Source organism: Dermacentor albipictus, chromosome 6, assembly GCF_038994185.2.
Source record: "Dermacentor albipictus isolate Rhodes 1998 colony chromosome 6, USDA_Dalb.pri_finalv2, whole genome shotgun sequence".
Taxonomy (NCBI): Eukaryota; Metazoa; Arthropoda; class Arachnida; order Ixodida; family Ixodidae; genus Dermacentor; species Dermacentor albipictus.
Genome location: NC_091826.1, coordinates 106,648,011 through 106,668,447, shown reverse-complemented (window position 1 = coordinate 106,668,447; position 20,437 = coordinate 106,648,011). Strand labels below are relative to the sequence as shown.

The 20,437-nt window shown below is 44.8% G+C and overlaps 1 non-coding gene across 1 annotated transcript; it reads left to right on the top strand.

The window, feature by feature from the left end:
- The first annotated feature begins 19,078 nt into the window (after positions 1–19,078).
- Positions 19,079–19,262, top strand: LOC135905054 (U2 spliceosomal RNA). Its single transcript, XR_010565308.1, has one exon. It is a non-coding gene; the product is annotated as a U2 spliceosomal RNA (small nuclear RNA).
- Positions 19,263–20,437: the final 1,175 nt, after the last annotated feature.

The window sequence follows — 20,437 nt, the reverse complement described above, 5'->3', positions numbered from 1 at the left end:
TATATGTGGAAGCAACTGCTCTTACATTCGAGCATAGTTGTGGCTGGCTGTACTTAATGATGGCTTTCACGCAAGCTGTGTGTGAGTGAGCCCATGGCTGACCGTTCCTAATGACGGCTCCCATGCAAGAACTGCTGTGTTGCTGTAATGCAGGCTGCATGGAAGCCATCACTAACAACAACAAGCCACAGCCTCTCTCTATCACAACCTGAATTAAGACTCTCATAAACAAAAGCCAGCCAAGATTGCACTTATAGGTGGAAGCAACTGCTCTTGCATTCGAGCATAGTTGTGGCTGGCTTTTCTTAATGATGGCTTTTACGCAGGCTGTGTTTGAGTGAGCCCGTGGCTGACCGTTGTTAGTGGCTGCTCCCATTCAAGAAGTGCTGTTTTGCTGTAATGCAGGCTGCGTGGAAGCCATCACTAACAACAACGAGCTACAACCTGTCTCTATCACAACCTGAATTGAGATTGTCATTAAAAAAAGCCAGCCAAGACTGCACTTATAGGCAGATGCAACTGCTCTTGCATTTGAGCATAGTTGTGGCTGGCTTTTCTTAATAATGGCTTTTACGCAGGCTGTGTTTGCGTGAGCCCGTGGCTGACCATTGTTAGTGGCTGCTCCCATTCAAGAAGTGCTGTGTTGCTGTAATGCAGGCTGCATGGAAGCCATCACTAAAAACAACGAGCCACAGCCTCTCTCTATCACAACCTTAATTGAGACTGTCATTAAGAAAAGCCAGCCAGGACTGCACTTATAGGTGGAAGCAACTGCTCTTACATTCGAGCATAGTTGAGGCTGGCTGTACTGAATGATGGCTTTCACGCAAGCTGTGTGCGAGTGAGCCCATGGCTGACCGTTCCTAATGACGGCTCCCATGCAAGAAGTGCTGTGTTGCTGTAATGCAGGCTGCATGGAAGCCATCACTAAGAACAACAAGCCACAGCCTCTCTCTATCACAACCTGAATTGAGACTGTCATTAACAAAAGGCAGCCAAGACCGCACTTATAGGTGGAAGCAACTGCTCTTGCATTCGAGCATAGTTGTGGCTGGCTTTTCTTAATGATGGCTTTTACGCAGGCTGTGTTTGAGTGCGCTCGTGGCTGACCGTTGTTAGTGGCTGCTCCCATTCAAGAAGTGCTGTTTTGCTGTAATGCAGGCTGCGTGGAAGCCATCACTAAAAACAACGAGCCGCAGCCTCTCTCTATCACAACCTGAATTGAGACTGTCGTTAACAAAAGCCAGCCAAGACTGCACTTATAGGCAGATGCAACTGCTCTTGCATTCGAGCATAGTTGTGGCTGGCTTTTCTTAATGATGGCTTTTACACAGGCTGTGTTTGAGTGAGCCCGTGGCTGACCATTGTTAGTGGCTGCTCCCATTCAAGAAGTGCTGTGTTGCTGTAATGCAGGCTGCATGGGAGCCATCACTAACAACGAGCCACAGCCTCTCTCTATCGCAACCTTAATTGAGACTGTCATTAACAAAAGCCAGCCAAGACTGCACTTATAGGTGGAAGCAACTGCTCTTACATTCGAGCATAGTTGTGGCTGGCTGTACTTAATGATGGCTTTCACGCAAGCTGTGTGCGACTGAGCCCATGGCTGACCGTTCCTAATGACAACTCCCACGCAAGAACTGCTGTGTTGCTGTAATGCAGGCGGCATGGAAGCCATCACTAACAACAACAAGCCACAGCCTCTCTCTATCACAACCTGAATTAAGACTGTCATAAACAAAAGCCAGCCAAGACTGCACTTATAGGTGGAAGCAACTGCTCTTGCATTCGAGCATAGTTGTGGCTGGCTTTTTCTTAATCATGGCTTTTACGCAGGCTGTGTTTGAGTGCGCTCGTGGCTGACCGTTGTTAGTGGTTGCTCCCATTCAAGAAGTGCTATGTTGCTGTAACGCCTGGCTGCATGGGAGCTATCACTAACAACAACGAGCCACAGCCTCTTTTCTGTCACAACCTGAATTGAGACTGTCATTAACAAAAGCCAGCCAAGACTGCACTCATAGGCGGAAGCAACTGCTATTGCATTCGAGGATAGTTGTGGCTGGCTATTCTTAATAATGGCTTTCACGCAGGCTGTGTTCGAGTGAGCCCATGGCTGACCGTTGTTAGTGACAGCTCCTACATTCCGAAAGTAGTAGGACTCAGTTTTTTTTTATTCATGAGAATAGTACAAACGACTACATTTTTAAAAGTAGCACGCTTCTGCATCTACACACTGCTGCCAACGAGTTTTCCTGTTTTCGTACGCCTTGAGGTACGCCTGGACCGGAATGCTGTTTAGCTTCATCGCGACAGCCTGTTGAACCGCCTCTATCGATTCGTGATGCTTCACTTTGTGCGTCGATATTATTCTCGAGAATAGAAGAAAAGACTGGCAGGGCCAAGTAGAGGCTGTAGGGCCGCTGAGGCAGCGTTGCCACCTTGTGCTGGGCAAGATACTCCACTACGCGGAACGCTGTGTGTGTCTTGGCGCGTTGTCTTGCTGCAGCCGCCAATTGTTGGCGATGGCTGGGCGGGCACGAACAATGCTTTTTCGCAGTCTTTTGAGGACTTCCACGTAAAAAAAAACTGCATTAACTGTTGGTCCGGGGTGGTACTAACTCTTTGTGGATGACTGCATGCATGTCGATCAAAAAGGCAAATGAGCATGGACGTTTGCTTGGATTTGCTCATGCATGCTTTCTTGGGGCGTGGGGAAGAAGGGGTGTGCCATTCTGAGCTCTGCCGCTTGCTCTCCAGGGCGTAATCAAACACCGAGGTCACATCACCAGTCACTACATTATCCAAAGAGTCGGGGACCTCATTCACATGGTGAAAAAGATCCTGGCAGATCGCTCTCCAGTTGCCTTTTGCTCCTCTGACAACACGATCGTGGCATGAAATTCGTGTACACTTTCCTCACTGTCTCGATCTCATAATCTTGGGTTTGAGGAACGCTCAAGTCATCAGCAATCATTGTGATACTCATCCTACGATCAGTGTTCAGTAAATTTTGCACTCGCGACACATTTTCATTGGTCTTGCTGGTCAAAGTGCATCCGGAGCGGTCGTCGTCTTCCATTCTTTCCCTACCTTCTCAGAACAGCTTGTGCCACTGAAAAACACCTGATCTAGCCATGACAGCATCACCACAGGCCTCCTTAATCATGTTGTGAGACCCTTCGCCCATTTTACCAAGCTTTAGACAAAACTTGATCGCGGATCGCTGCTCCAGTAAAGGCTCCATGATTCTCGATCTGTAACGAGGCGTTTTGACAGGGGTTCACAGTACAAGCGACCTGCAACGGCCGAGAGCTGACTGCCGATTTTTCCCAGCGTTCCCAATATCCCCCTTCACCGATCTTGCGCGCACAGACCGCCTCTCGTCCGCCCGTTCGCCAAGGAAAAAGCCGGTCCTACTACTTTTAGAACAGATCCTGTATAATAATAATAATAATAATAATAATAATAATAATAATAATAATAATAATAATACTAATAATAATAATATTTTTTTATTCACTTCAATTCGTACAACGTGTTCCAGCCTGCATAAGCGTTGCCGCTTGTGTGCTGAGCTGGGCAGCCAGGTTAAGCACATGAAACAACAGCGAGTAAATCATAGTTGAAAAGTAGGGAAAATAAAATCAACCAAATACTCAGCAACTGCTTGTGCGACATAAGAACAAACAAGCAAACAAACAAGAACCAGCAGAACATATGATAGCAAATCCACCGTGCACACTTTCGTACACGAAATGAAAACGTTAAGAACATGACCAACAGCAAATTACCTTATTCTATATTATCTTTCAGCCAAGGTCGAAGAAAATTCTTAAGGTCTTTTAAACCGGTAATATTCGGGAGGGTTCCTAATTTATTGAAGTAGTAAGGAGCATAGTAGGTGCGGGTTCTTTTGCCATAAGTGGTGAAGATGCGGGGTATGACATACTTTTTTGATTGACGGAGAGGCCGTATTTTAATGTTGCAGGTTTTAAAGGAGCTGTGAAAGAAATGCTTGTATAATATGTCAAAGATAAATTGCTTGTGTACAGGAAGCATGTCAAAATATTCCATACTGTCTCTGGCTGACTTATCATGATAGTTGGTTCCATAGGAGAGATTGGTTGCAATCCTGTGCACAATGCGGCTTAATGTGTTTAATTTATATAAAGAAGCGGTTCCGTAAATTGTTATCCCGTATCGTAATATTGACTCTCCCAATCCCTTATATACCATTTTTCTAACCGATACATCACATATAGATCGTAGAGCATATATATAAACACACACTAGGCGTAGGCGTTTGGCTAACTCTGAAATATGAATATTCCACGACAGTGTTTCGTCAAATGTGATACCAAGGTATTTAAAATTGGATTTAAGTTCCAAAGGTGGGCATGAACAACACGTACAGTTTCTCTCATGAAGGTATATATTTGATAGTACTCTAACCACTATATATGGGCTATGAAAACAAAGTAGGCAGGTTTTTGTATTATTAGTAAAAATCTGATTAGTGTTGAACCATTCTATCAAAAGATGCACATCCTGTTGCATCCTGTCGGAGGCCTCTTCATACGTTTCACTTGGTATCGCCAGGGCAGTATCATCCGCGTATAAAAAGAGTTGCGAGTTCAGTGGAAGACAGGTCATATCATTGACGTAGATATTAAATAACAAGGGTCCTAAAATTGATCCCTGAGGAACACCTGTCGAAACGTTCAAAATTGGGCTGTGTAATCCGCCTAGTTGGACGCATTGGGCTCGATCAGCAAAGTAGCTTTTAAAGAACGACTTGTATGGACCTCTAAAACCAATACTGACAAGTTTATCTATTAATAAATTGTGATTGATAGTATCAAAGGCTTTTTGCAAATCAATAAAAAGTGTAAGGACAATGTTATTGTTATCTATTTCTTTGCAGACTAGGTCATGAAAATCCTCTAGTAGGTTTACCGTACTTTTACCTTTGCGGAAACCATACTGGGCTGCATTTAGTAGATGGTACTTATCAAGAAATGATGTCATGCTAATATGTATAATTTTCTCTATGATACAAGCGAGGGATGACAAAATTGCGATTGGCCTATAATTATTATAATCCTTTTTGGAGCCTTTTTTATGCAATGGTCTTATTACGCTTACTTTCATGAACATGTGAATTTGCCCAGTTATTAACGTTTCGTTGATAATGAAAAGTAAAACAGTTTTAAGTATGTCAAAATGCACTATGAGATCTCTTATCCTAACACTATCATAGCCTGGGGATTTCGTTATTGGCATTGTTTTCAACACATCCCATAATTCCGGCTCAGTGACAGTAGGCATGTAAGCTGAATGAATGCTTGAAGCAACTGCAGTAACGTTCGCCATTTTGCTTCCCTGTCTACACAAGAAAGTAACAGATTCTACAAAGTGTTTATTTTACTCAGTGGCCAATTCTACCTTGGTTTTATCTGGAAAGGCCTGTTCTAAAGCATCATCAATGCTTTTCTTGGATGGTTTTCCTATGGTGGTTTGAACTAATTGCCAAGTTTTTTTTACGTCACTACTGCATGCCGAGAATTGATTAAGCTGGTACTGTTTTTTTGCCAGTCGTATTTTTGCTGTAATCTGATTTCGCAGTTGCCTGAATTCTTCTCTTAGTGCAAAGTCATGAGGGTTCTCATTGCGCCTTCTTAAAAGTTTACTTTTGATGTAAGATAGCTCAATAATTTCCTTGTTTATCCAAGGACTTGCCTGATTTCGCCGCTTCATCCTCACCTTAGTTTTCGATTTATTGTAAATTGATTTTAGTTGTTCTACGAGCAGTTCGTAAGCATATAGGTGATTGTACTGCAACAGGGAAGTCCAGTCATACAACTTAATTAGTTTATCTACTTTTTCATTGTTAATTACAAGCCTTTCTGTAGATCTCTCCTGTGCCACCATTATACTATTTTTTAACAACGTAAGCGCAACAAAATAATGATCTGCAACTTTTTCTTTGATAATACAGCCGAATGTTTCCTGTTGCGCTACGGTTGTACTGATATGGTCAATACATGTCTGTGTGAATTTACTTCCTAGAAATTCTTCTCGCGTATAGCCCTGAATTTTATTCTCCAAGCCAAAACTGGCCAACAACGTTAAGTACTCACTTACACCTACCCTATTGGTCACCGAAATGTCAATGTTGAAGTCTCCTGCGAGAATCACACGTTTATTTACTCCATATTTTTTCAGGAATCTAGCGAGCTCCTCTAAAAAAACTGCAATATTCTTGCTAGGAGGTCTGTAAACCGCACAAACTAAAATTTCATTTTCATTGGTAGAAAGATAAAGCGCTATAACTTCCGCTTCATCAAATTCAACTTTTAAGCATTCACAAAACCAGCAATTTTTCACAAATACTAACACTCCTCCACCGCGTTTGCTCTCTCTGCACAAGGCAAACGATTGATAGTTCTGTATATTATAAAGAGAGCAATCAAACTCGCTTACATTTATCTCAGTAAATATTATGACCTCCAGAAAAGTTAAAACATTCTCCAAGTACATTTGTAACAAGTTCCAATTCTTGTGAAGACTTCTCACATTCACATGGATAAGATCAAAACTTGTACAAGATTCAACTGACATGAGTTCCCGGCGTATCTTCATCCACTCAGAAAATGAATGTACAATCTCAGTCATCACGTTATCTTGCGCAGATCCGCTTCGTTCTCAACAAGAATAACAGGGGCACCTTCAATTTTCTTAACAAATATACGACCATTTCGCACCCAAACATATTTGTAGTGTTTCTCAGTTGCTTGGCGCTTTGCTATCCATCGAAGCTTCTTGGCTAGATGTGTCAAATTTTCATTTATGTAAATGTTCTCATGTTTCAGCATGTTTCGCTTTGCAAGCCACTTTTCTCTTGTTTCTCTCTTGGTGAAACGGACTAGTATGGGAGCCTCAGCATCTGCTTTGCCTTTATTCCTGTGCACAACTTCGACTTCCTCATTCCTGAGAAGGGGTAGTTCGAGTCTCCCTGCAAGGGAATTTATAACTGCTCTCAAGTCTTCCCTCTCATGGCACTTGATCCCATGAATTTCCAAATTATTACGTCTTGAATAGGATTCCATCCTATTCACCTCCATTTCCAGTTGAGAAAGTCTAGTGTCTTTTGCTATCAGCTGAGCTTCCATGTCCGTAGCTTTTTTCTTCAGCTCTTTTACTTCTTGATTCTGGGTTTCAAGAGTTTTAAGCACTTCATCATATTTGGAAGAGATCAAATCGAGTGATTCTTCTATGCTCTGTATTGTTAGTGCTTGGTCCTCAAGTTTTCCATTGGTGGTATCATGTTTAGCCAGCTGCTCCTCCTGCTTTCTTTCGAGCTCATCAAAACGGCGTAGCATAGTGTCAAGCTTCGACATGACGTCAACCAAAGAAGGTTGCTCGCTGTCTGCCATTAACTTCTTACGCTGGGAGCCAGCCCCTTCTTCAGCGTTCGACAGTCGTGTTTTGTGGTTTGCACACGTAGGACATAACCAAATACGGATCGTTTCTTCTGACATGCTTTTTAGGTTAGTCTTTGTGACGCCAGAGCATTTGCCGGCATGATAACGGTTATCACAATCGCTACAACGAAGGCACTGGCTATCAGGTGCAATAGCTTTCAGGCACGCGAGGCAATCATTGCTAGACATTGTGAACACAACTTTGTGCAGTCCGGCGGAGCAAAATTTATATTCAAACACTGAAGTAGTTAAGAAACGCTGCTCTCACCTACGTAAGCGAAGAAAGAGCGTTATGCCGCGCTCATGCACTCCGCCGGACTGCGCTGGTTCACAATCGGCGTTGGCTTTTTAAGCGTTGTTGCCCGGTGTCGCCCTCCTGGATTGGCTGCCACCACGATGACGCACTCGCGGTATGGACTGTGTAGCCATGGGCGCTTGCACAGAATCTTCTCCGGTATCACGTCGATAACAGCGCCGAAGATGGAAGCATCCGAAGCCGGGGAAGCGACAGTCAGGTCCCTTGGGTCTGGCGGTTCCTACGTAAGCGAAGAAAGAGCGTTATGCCGCGCTCATGCACTCCGCCGGACTGCGCTGGTTCACAATCGGCGTTGGCTTTTTAAGCGTTGTTGCCCGGTGTCGCCCTCCTGGATTGGCTGCCACCACAATGACGCACTCGCGGTATGGACTGTGTAGCCATGGGCGCTTGCACAGAATCTTCTCCGGTATCACGTCGATAACAGCGCCGAAGATGGAAGCATCCGAAGCCGGGGAAGCGACAGTCAGGTCCCTTGGGTCTGGCGGTTCCTACGTAAGCGAAGAAAGAGCGTTATGCCGCGCTCATGCACTCCGCCGGACTGCCTGCAAAATGTGCTGTGTTGCTGTAATACAGGCTGCATGGGAGCCATCACTAACAACAATGAGCTACAGCCTCTCTCTATTACAACCTGAGTTGAGACTGTCATTGAGAAAAGCCAGCCAAGACTGAACTTATAGGCGGCAGCAACTAACTGCTCTTGCATTCGAGGATAGTTAATTTGTGGCTGGTTGTTCTTAATGATGGCTTTCAAGCAGGCCGTGTTCAAGTGAGCCCGTGGCTGACCGTTGTTAGTGACAGCTTCTATGCAAGATGTGCTGTGTTGCTCTAACACAGGCGGCATGGGAGCCATCACTAACATCAAGGAGCCACAGCCTCTCTCTATCGCTGCCTGCATTGAGACTGTCATTAACAAAAGCCAGGCAGGACTGCACTTATAGGCGGATGCAACTGCTCTTGCATTCGAGCATAGTTGTGGTTGGCTGTTTTTAATGATGGATTTCATGCAGGCTGTGTTCAAGTGAGCCCATGGCTGACCATTGGTTGTGACAGTTCCCACGCAAGATGTGTTTCTTGCAAAGCAGCTACTAATAACGTATACTGCAATGTTACTCTACAAAAAGACCTGCTTACAGTGACTGGTGATTACTTGCATATAGGTACACTTTATACAGTTTCCGTGGGGAGAATTTTATTGATGTTTGACATATTATACCGAAAAAACGTAGTATATTATTAGAATATGTAAAATGCGAATGTATTTCTGCAATTTTGGCAACAAATATTATGGCGCTTATGATTTGCATGCGTGCACAATGAATAGCAGTCATCAATTAAAACAGTTAGTAGTACATATTTGCTATTTAGGCGAACGTCGAGTACTTTGAAATACGCGATCTAGCTTGCAAGCTGTGTAGGCGCAACGGCGACCCCAGTTAGCGTTGTTTTCGAATGTGCGACAAGGTTCGCATATTAGAAATTCAAGTTTAGCGCACCACCGCATTTTCGCCGCGCCCACATTCAGAATGCGGTGAATAACGTTCTTTAGGGTAACGTGGAAAGCTATCGTCGCTCCGACATTGACGGCACTATAGACACCGCAACTGTCACGGCAAGCTTCATACCACTTGACCACGAACGCATATGTTTGAGGATTATTGCGCGAAACAAGTTTCTCAAAATATTTGTTGAACAATCACTCTATTTATACAATGTAGTACACTCTTTATTCGGCAACACGTAGGTCAAGAAAGGGAAGAAAAAGAAAGCATATAGGCCATGCGAGTACTGATACGATAGTCCAAAAGTTATCACTCATTTGCTCTCATCAAGTTGTTGCGCAGGCTCACGAAGGTAGCAATCGTAGTTACCTGCACACGAACGAATCCTTATATGCGAGTCACGGCCACGGCATCTGCCAGATGCGCTTCGTTCTACCAGAGTCTTTCCATGTTTTTCTGGTCACGAAACTCCGCCGTCACGCTATGGGAGAGGTTCATATGCTGCCCTAAGGAGCCGCGGCGCGGCGCTACTGTGCCACAGAGGGCATCGTTCGCGTACCGAAATGCGTGCGCATTGCGAGGCGAGCTGACTGATCGGGTGCATTCTGTGCATGTGCTGTGCTATTTTTCGAGTGTTGGGCTGTTTGGTTGAAGTGGTGGGGTGGCACAACGATGCCGAACACGTGTTGCGTGCCTGGGTGCCGTTCCGGCTACAAGGGCACGACCGAAAAGGTGTCGTTGTTCTGTTTACCTAATAACAAGGAGCAGCGCGAGAAATGGAAGCAGGCCATACCGCGGCAGGAAAGTGGCGGTTTTAATTTCGACTCGAAGTATACACGTGTGTGCGCGAAACACTTTGACGCCTCGGACATCGTCACTGCGTACAATTTCAACATCAACGGCGACGACGTGTCCCTGGAGCGTGAGAAGCCGACGCTGAAGACTAATGCCGTTCCAAGGATTTTTGAAAGCCTTCCAGCGTACCTGACGAAGCCCAAACCTCGGTCCCGCTCATCGACAGTTCGACCCTCACGCAAACGACCTCGTGAGATGTCGAGGACGGTTGAAGAGCGCCGATCATCGCCGACGCCGTGTTCAGACATGACCGATGCTGCATCAGGGAATGACGGTATGTTAGTCCTGTTTACGTCCGCGCCATCAGGTGTGGTTTACTCTTTTGCTTTATGATTGCACCCATAAATTGCTAACTTCTTGCCGTCAGTTTGAAGGGCATCGGCAGAGCCTGCAAAATGTCAAACTACATAACTTCGTTCTTCCTTTTTTTTTTTACAGACTTGGCGCTCAGTGACCCAGTGGAAAACCACCACACGGACTCGGCTTCTCAAACAGACCACGTGATTGGCTGTGCCAGCTGTGCTGAAGTGCAGACGTTGAGGCGCCAGCTTCGAGCCGCGAAACAGCAGCTTCAACAATGCCAAGGAAAACTTGCCAAATTCCGATTGCACTCTGCCAAGTACAAACGGCAACAGCAGAACCTTCAAAGCCTTTCAGATCGCGAGAAATTGATTATTGATGAATGTGTGATGAAGGCGAGCGCAAAGTCTGCTCGAGCTGTCCGGTAAGTTCGAAGCACTGCATCACATATATAGTATACGTGAAGGTGGTGGAATCTTCGTGTGCTAATTTTAGGTACATAGAGGAATGTCCATGTCTATCATAGGACAGTGGAAGCTACGTATTTGATGTGTTTTGAACGAATGTTGGTCGCCTTCAAATGCAAATCAATGCATAAGACCACTCAGAAATGATAACAATTTTTGTGCTTGATTCCACCCATTCTGCATTGATTTCACAGTATCGAACCATGCAGCAACAATTTTTGTCTATGGTAAATGTAGAATTCTTGACTTCTGGGAGCGGCTTATTCACACCATCATAGCTCTGTGATCTTGCTGTTTCCATCTTTCTCAGCACCATAATGTTATTCTCTGGAGCATGTTTATTAGCAGATGCTGAATGATTGTTATTATGCACTGGGGACTACTACACATTTTAGTTAGAACTTGGGAATGCATGCACACATATTTGCTTGATTATTCGGTGATCCATATTGACAATGCACCACAGCTGTGTGTTATTCATAGTGGTCTGCTCTCTTTTAGAGAATGTTTGTCTGCACGTTGACATGGTTTGCATGATATGCACAGTGCATTATGCATGTTCACATCACCTCTTGGCATACAGATAGCCTTGGTTCACAGCAGTGTGTTTATGCTTGGTAGCATCAGGAATGACTCTGGTAGCATGCTTGAGCATGTGAATGAAATTTGCACCTTTTCCTCGCCAGGTATAAGAAAGAGTGGCTGTATGACTGCCTTCTCTTGAAGATTAAGTCGACCTCTGTATACACATATCTGCAAGAAAATAACTTTCTGCCCCTGCCCAACCCACGCACACTGTACGGCTACATGAAAAATTTGAAAGCTGATTTTGGGTTTGATGCACACATATTCACTATGCTGAAGGAAAAGTTGCTGACTTCCCCTGAAAGAGAAAGACGAGGTTGGAAAGCGCATCTCTTAAACTGCATGTTGTGCTTGTGCCTTTCTGAAATTATTCAAATGACAATTTTTTTTCAGGTGTGCTCATGTTCGACGAAATGAGTGTGGGGAAAAGCCTGCACGTCAGAGAATCTGACATGAAAGTCCTCGGAAAAGTTGACTTTGGTGACCACACCAGGCCAGGAGACCATGAAAAAAATGGTGATCACGTGTTGGTGTTCCTGTTTCGACCCTTCTTGCATGGATGGTCACAAACTGTGGGAACTTTCTGCGCATCAAGCTCTACCCCTGGATCAGTACTTGCGAAGCTTTTACTGCAGTGTATTGTACACTTGTCAAATTCCGGAGCGGTTATTGATGCAGTGACATGTGATAATTCGACAACCAATCGGTCAGCCTTGAGGTCCCTAGGTAAGTATTTAATAACATACGACTTGTGCTGCAGGCCAGCCAGGAAAACTTCATTTTATTAGTCACACATTTCTTTGCAGGCATTCGTGGTGACATCAGAGACAAACAGGTGTCATTTCAGGACCCATGTGAGCCCTCTAAAATGATTTATGCTGTCATTGATCCACCGCACATATTTAAGTGTATTAGAAACAACCTGCTGAAAGTTGGGAAGTTTCTGGTAAGTGAAAGAATTTTTGTTCCTGTTAGATACACGCTCGTATGGTTTTATCAGAAGTAATTTTTCCTTTTTCCTAAAGCTGCCACAAGGTCAGGAAGTATTTCATCATCACTATGCAGAACTCCTACAATATGAAGAGCAGCAATCTGGACTGCGTGCTGTGCCAAAGCTCACAAAGGCACATATATACCCAAATGCTTTCCAGAAAATGAGCGTCAGACTTGCTGTTCAGGTAATGTACCTTATGTTCAGGTGCTATTAGGACATACAAAAATTGCTTTTGCACATTACCCACAAAGAACTGTGACAAGAAAAATTTCTTATTTCCAGTTCAGTGAATCCACAGCTACAGCGATGAAATTCTACAGTGAGCAGGAAGCATGCACAAAGTTCCATGGGTCTGCAGCAACATATGAATTCACCAGGAGGATGAACAAATTATTTGACTGCTTGAACTCTCGGAGGCCTGAGCATGTGCAGTACAATGAAGCTGAACATGTTGCTGTAAGAATTACTCTTTTGGCCTCACACATATCTCTGACTTCTTGCTAAATACTTTATTACTTTTCAGACACTGAAAGAGAGCGTTGCATGGCTCGACAGCTGCTGCAACTACATAGAAAGTCTGCCGAAGCAGAGGCAAATTTGCTTTTTGAGCAAGCCGACATGCGAGGCTCTATGAGTAACCCTGCTCAGTACCATATCTCTTGTTGAGAACCTTCTTAAAGCAGGTTTTCGCTATGTACTAGTGGGAAAGTTTGGACAAGACCCATTAGAGGTAAACAAGTTCATCTTCCCGCATGCAATTAGGTAAATAACAAAGCATTTTTCGTTTCAGAGATTTTTTGGCATTGTCAGACATGTTGCCGGTGATGGAGGACAGCCAACAGTCCAGCAATTCCTATTTATATATAGGGTGCTTTCTGTGAAGAATCTTGTCCAGCCACCCAAGCGATCCTCAGTAGCTGGAGATGGTCCACAACTGCTCCTCAAGCTGCAAGATTTATTCAACAAAGAAAAACCTACTGGGGCCTGTCATGTGAGCAACAATATATTTGGAGCAATGTTTCCTGAACAGAATGAAATCAAGCAGGCCTTTTTATTTCCTTAACTAAGTGTACATGTCATAGTTCTTGTTTCGCATAGAATTATGTGCAAGTCCCTTCATTTCTGGCCACATTAAGCTGTATGGGCATCACATGTATGGCAGGACACTGCAATGCATGCATATCAAGAATGGATGCTTTTGCAGCTGTTGATTTAGAAAAGCCATGCCGATATTGATAAAGGCTAGTTGTAATTGTCATGGTAAAGCTGTATAACAATACAAGGCATCCAGTAAATTTGTTGCATTGTGTGCGGGCTGTTGAGCACACCAACAATATGGTATTTGCATTTCAGGCTGATTCTTTGTCTATTCTTCTGGATGAAGTCCTCTTGGAACCTGCAGAAACGGTGGAGGAGGCTTCAGTTCTCTGCCATCAGCAGTCCCCAAAAGAATGCATAATGGATTACCTTGCTGGCTATGTCGCAAAAAAGTTTTCTTCATTGAGCTGCTCAAGCTGTGTAAGAACAATGAGAAGTTTTGAACGAGCGGCAACTGGCCTGATTCTTGCCAAATCCAAAGGTGGTCTACAAGTGCCTTCGAGCCAGCTAGTCTCTCTCCTCCAAATTGTGGAGGAGGAGGAGGAGGAGGAGCAACATTTATTAAAAAGAAAGGACAAGCAGGTGTTTTTCTGCTTGTGCGGGAGGCGCCCTTAGTCCAGGGCTCCTGCGGCTCTTGCTGTCTCCCGGGCCCGCCGCACCAGTTGCTGCTGGTTACGAGGGTCCGAACTAGTCAGCACGGCCTCCCACTGCTCGGGTGTGGGGTTGGGTATTTGCGGGGCCGCCTTCACGTTGGAGCACGCCCATGTGGTGTGATATAGGGAGGCGTATTCATTACAAAGGGGACATTTGTATGAATTGTGGAAGATCATCTGGAAGTGTGCACAGTTGACAAAATTGCCTGTTCTGATGTGTACGTTAATATTGTGGAGAATGTTTTGATGGACAGTCGTACTGCTACAGCCGCTGTCGGCTGCAAATCACACTTTGTAAGCACCACTGCAGAAGTAGTTCAGTTTTTTCTTAAGACCCGCTTGCATTTTTTCACGAGAGAAAAAAACAAGCAAATGCAAGCAAAGGGGCGAGCTTCATGTCCAGCAGGGGGTGGTAGGAAACCAACCAGTTGAAGCGGTACAAGGGAAGCAGTAGGTATCACGATTATCGTGTAAAGGTGACCACTTACAAAAAATTGCAATGCTGATGATGGAGAATAAGGGTGTTGTGAGATCTGATCAGGGCATTGATGACAAAACACATTTGCTTTATGCTTTGTTGCAACCTCAATTTGTGTTATACCAGGATAGAGTAGTTCACAGCAATAGCGCCCTTACCCCGACCATCTATGAAAGGTATAGCATTAGAATTCCTTTAAATGCAACTGTTAAAACAGAATAATATGCATTGTTTTATTTTCCATTGTCCTTTAGTCTTGGCTATTGATGGGCTACAATTCTTCAATTGCCCGTACTTTTAAGTCTATAAGCTGCTATGAGTAAGAAGGTTATTAGCACACTGTTAGCTACATTTGCATTGTGATTTGCTGAGCAAGTTTTGTGTGCATGTTTAAGTAACAGCTGAAGAAGTAGAAAGGTGGTATCTCTAACAAGCCATTTAAAAAAATTGCTGTATTTGTGATGTGGCTACTTGTGTTCGTTTGAGAGTTCTTTAGCCGTGTGTTATGAAATGCTTATGCTTTACACTTCCTTGTTTATATAAACAATCGACTATGCATTCTGTACATATTGCCATTCGTTTGCTGGTGTTTGTTTCCTGCCTCCCAATGCATACCTCTCACGTTTGATCTTATTTCTTTATGTGTATTATATCAGTGTTATGCTTTTAACAAACTTCTTGCATTGTGAATGGTGGACCATTTATGACCGGACGCCTCTGTGCTATCTGTATTTCGCTCCGCTTATTTTACATGATAAATAAACGATGGTGCTTGTATTTTGTTCTTGCACACACGTTTTATTTCTTTTCTTAATCGAATTATAAAGTTCTTTTTTCATTTTTCGACTATGATAAGAATATCAGGACCGGTGATTGCAACATTTTAACATATTGTAAATAGTTGCGAATTAAGAACCCAAATACCTAGTCTCGTCGTTTCTGCGTCGAAACCACGAGCAGCGTGAATAAGTGCTGGGCTTACTGACGCTTCTAAACGACTGCTTGCTAAGGCGATTGCCTAATTACAGCTGGTTTCAACTGTGCAGGTCCTAACACTTCAGGTTCGCCTTAATCCATTGTTAAAAGCCGCACCGAAGACGTTTAGCGAAGTTCGTCTTGCATTAATTCTACCTAAATCTTATTTAGAAATGGCATCACTTTGCAAGAAATCTTAAGCGCACGGAGCAGCTCAGTTCCCTTTTCTTTGTCATTAAGTATTCTACGGTAGCAGCCCTTTGCAATAGCAATTTCTTTTTTTTTAATAGCAATTTCAGATACTGCCCACAGAGTCCTTTTCTGCCACAGTTTAACAGAACTTGAACAGCTGTGCTCGGCGAACAATCCGGCGCTATGCGCAACGGAGAATTGGCGCTTACTCATCTGGTGATAAGTGGGACCACTGGCGTTTTGTTGCAAATGCGTGGTGTTTAATTTAAGGCAAATATTAAAAAGCGGAGCCCACCGAAGCGTTGAGGCGAACGGCGACGACGAAGAAATCCGGACCGAGACCGCCCGGCCGTGTACAGCGGACGCACTTCGACGGGGGCGAAATGCAAAACACCCGTTTTTTTAAATTTAGGTGCATTTTAAAGAATCCCAGGTGGTCAAAACTAATCCCGAGTCCCTCACTACGGCGTGCCTCATAATTGTATCCCGGTTCTGGCTCTTAAAATTCGAGATCTTTCTTTTTTTTTTTCGGTCTGAGACCGCCGCAAGCTCCATTTTATGAGCGGCTTTTTTTTTCGTCTCGTGCGCTCATATCATCGCAGAAGACACGCTCAGGCAGTAATTTAATTATATTCAATGTTAAAAATAGTTACGTGAAACTAAAGCGATCGTTTAGGAAGTTGAGAAAGCTAGAATACCGAGGCTGCCCCACACACAACCACAGCGGTAGCGGCGTTCGCATGCCCTCTCATGCACGGTTGCGCCTCTAGCGGCGGGCGCTGGCGGTATATGAAACTGAGGCGGCAGTTTCGTGACCAGAAAAAACATGGAAGAACTCTGGTTCTACAAAAGACTGCACTACACACCACTCATCGCCACGTCTTTTCGCCACAATATCCACTTCCATGTAGAAATTCACTTGCAGATACTCCAGGTGGCTTCACACTTGGTTGAAAATTTTATACCGAGTGCCTTAACAAGCCTGTAATTCGACGATAATAACAAATGGCCTAAGTCGCTCAGCAAGCTGACCCGCATGTTGACAGTCGGCTGGGGATGATTCTCTCCGCTCATTGGTCCACGCATTGGTTCGCACGCTGGCACGTGACAGAAATTATCTGTTCAGGGTGGTCTGGGCAATGAAATTACGGATGACGGCCGTCGGACGTAGAGCCTGACACCGGTTCTTCACCGAGTATACAATTGCCGCTTACGTGCAACACCTGGGTGGAAGACCGCCGCAGACGGTTGAATGGGCATATTTTTAACCTCCCATTATAAACTGCGTGCGGTCCCTTCCTTAGAAACGCCCGTTTCACCATTACGATACTCCGATTCCTGGGGACCCGAGGAAAATGAAGGTTTCAGCCCATTTTACTACCTTTCGTGGAGGTACGCATTTTGGGCTCGGGAGGTAAAAGGGGATGTCAGCTGCTAAAACGCCCATATGGGCTAATTTGTGTTTACAGTGTATGTTTCATCGTTTAATTGAACTGAATTCTGGTGTTTTACGTACCAAAACTGCCATTTGTTTATGATGCACGTTGTACTGGGGGATCCCGGTTTCATTTTGAGCACCAGGGGATCTTTAACGTGCCCCCACTGAAGGGGATATGGGCGTTTTTTGCATTTGGGCCCCATCAAAAGGCGGTTGCCAGAGCCGGGATTTGATACCGTGACCTCGTGAATAGCAGCGCTACAACATGGATAGCCGCTAAACCACCGCGGCGGGTCAGTATATCGCATCGAATTAATCACTGTTAATTTAATTGCGCACACTGGATGCTATACCTTAAAATAGATTACCCGCCGTGGTTGCTCGGTGGCTATGGTGTTAGGCTGCTGAGCACGAGGTCGCGGGATCGAATCCCGGCCACGGCGGCCGCATTTCGATGGGGGCGAAATGCGAAAACACCCGTGTACTTAGATTTAGGTGCACGTTAAAGAACCCCAGGTGGTCAAAATTTCCGGAGTCCCCCACTACGGCGTGCCTCATAATCAGAAAGTGGTTTTGGCACGTAAAACCCCAAATATTATTATTATTAAAATAGATTCCAAGCAGCATCACAATCGCACATGTCTTTTACTTGAAATATCTCCATAAACACAACATATTTCCTAATAGTATCTTCATAAATCTACGCGTTAAGAATGAACAAAACGTTAAAGAGCACTTTATCCGCGTTCATTATCTAAAATGCTTTTCATCTAACGAAAATAGAATTTTGGGAGCACATTCACATTTCACAAAACCAGCCGGCTATATTTTTATACGAAAAAGTTAGTTCAGGTAGAAACAAAAGAAGAACCGTAACTAAATGACCTGCATTTTGTAACATGCCTCCTGGAGATGAACTGTCCTACTCATCAGTAACGAAGTGATAAAAAAGATTCAGCTCCATTCCACTCTGTGAAGGTGGATCGCATATATAGCGAAGCTGTATATGTAGGACCCTAAATGGCGAACTGTCCATTGCCGTGCGTCAGACGCCGTGCGGACATAAATGCAAGCATAACTGCGAGTCGGCCTAGTTGGAACAGATTCATCTTAAAACTTTTTGTGCGCGAACAAACAGGGACGAAGGATAGGGGGGAACACAAGGACGAGCGCTCGTCCTTGTGTTGCTCCTATTCTTCGTCCCTGTTTGTTCGCGCACAAGAAGTTTTAACATAAATCCAAGGCGAGAAGTGACTAGTCGCTCCTCCATGCGTGATGTTGAGCCTTGGAGGATGATGAGCCATCGGGCGGTATACATACCCATGTATTGTTGCAAAGCGCGGCATGGCACCTTTCACTAACGAAACCCGGCACGTAGCACAGACACTCACCTCACCGCTTTCCGAGGGCACACTGGTTACCGTAGCCAAGGCGATCGTGCGTTGTTCAACGTCCTGCACTGCAGTAATGGCGGCGGGGTCCCTTGAAAACCACATGCGCTCACACACCATACAGACCACACAAGATTGGTTCCCCACAAGCTCCCTCATTTCTGTTATATTTATATATACATTTGGTCACATTTATTTATTCGCACGGACGACGGGACCAACGCCCCGAGGAGCTGGAGGAAACTAGACACGCGTGAAATTTCGACGGGACCGCCACCCGGGGAGACCGGAAGGAAAGAAAAGGAGATCTGCAGGCGCTTGGAACGCCGACAGAGAGAGGCTGGTGCGAAGGTAGACATGGTGGACGCGGGTCGAGGTGCAGTATCTGTTTTTATCGGCTTGATATCTGATACGAGTTGTATTCGGACCCAAGTTATTAAGCTTGTTTTTGCAAGTTGTCGGAGTGCTTGATGCCTGCTCCACCTACGCCGCGAATCAGCCCGGTATTGCACTATCTTCGGGATCGGCCCACGTTCTTGGTCTAGGGATATCGATCCGCTGGAAATTACCCATATGCAGCTTCACTGTGCAAACGCCAGGCGCAGCGGGACTCGAACCAGCGAACTCACGATCGCGATATAGGTGATTTTGATCTATGCTCGTTTGGAACGCTAGGCTATTGCTTCGAAGTGCAGCAGACGACGCAGAAAGAACTTGTATACCTACCACGCGGAATTCGGCGGCCTTGTTATGGTAATTGACATTTTGTGAGAGCTCTTTCTGCCATTTGAAGAGCTGCTGCTGCGACCCGCTGAAAGCTAAGTCACTGAATTCAATAAATACACTTGAATGTAACAATTGATGCAGTAGTTTCATCACAAAGCGCTTTTTACCGACCAAAAAGGCGTCAAAAATTTGAACGTTTCCAAAGGCTCCCGAGCTTCGTAATCGATTTGGAACGAGTTTTTGACCGTAAATATTGGTACACTTGTATGATATGTTTGTCCAGGGGCGTAGAATCTAACTCCTTGACGCGTTTTTGAAAACTTGCCTCTATACTTAGCTATTCTCGAAAAATAACGCTTTCCAACAGAAAACGCGCATTTTTGCAGGAGCGGCCGCTAAAGGCGCTGTTTGGAGATTTAGGCACCACTGGCCTCCTTGAAGCCCTTGGGTTCAGCGAGAGCAGGGGGGAAAGTAAACATGTCCGCAATAGAGATTAGTAAGAGGCGATTGGAAAATTAGTGGAAGAAAAGTAGGGAAACGACAAAAAACGGAGACGTACAAAAACAAAGTTAGCGATAGGGAGTCACAAGATTTGGTTATGGGAATTCATGGTGGTTTTTCTTTTTCTTTTTTTTTCTTTTTAACCTAGGTTGGCCATTAAGATATAACAGCAAGAGCTTGGTGGCGGAACCCACCGCCAAAGTTCCAAAGCGGACGCTCATAACAGCCATCCGCCCGAAGCTTCCTGAAGCTTAGCGCATCGCAAATCAAATGGCTGCCCAAGACACTACGGAGCCGGTTCAACATAGTCGTGCCTTCACCGAAGCCACTCGGAAGCAGGACGTCGCTCGCTAACAGGACGCCGCGCGCCAATCAAACCTGAAACACGGTCGCTGACCCGCAATACATGCGCCATACGCTGCTGCGGACCGTGAGTTTTCGAAGCACGTGTGCAAGAGCTTCTGTGCAGGCACGCTTCGTTTTCA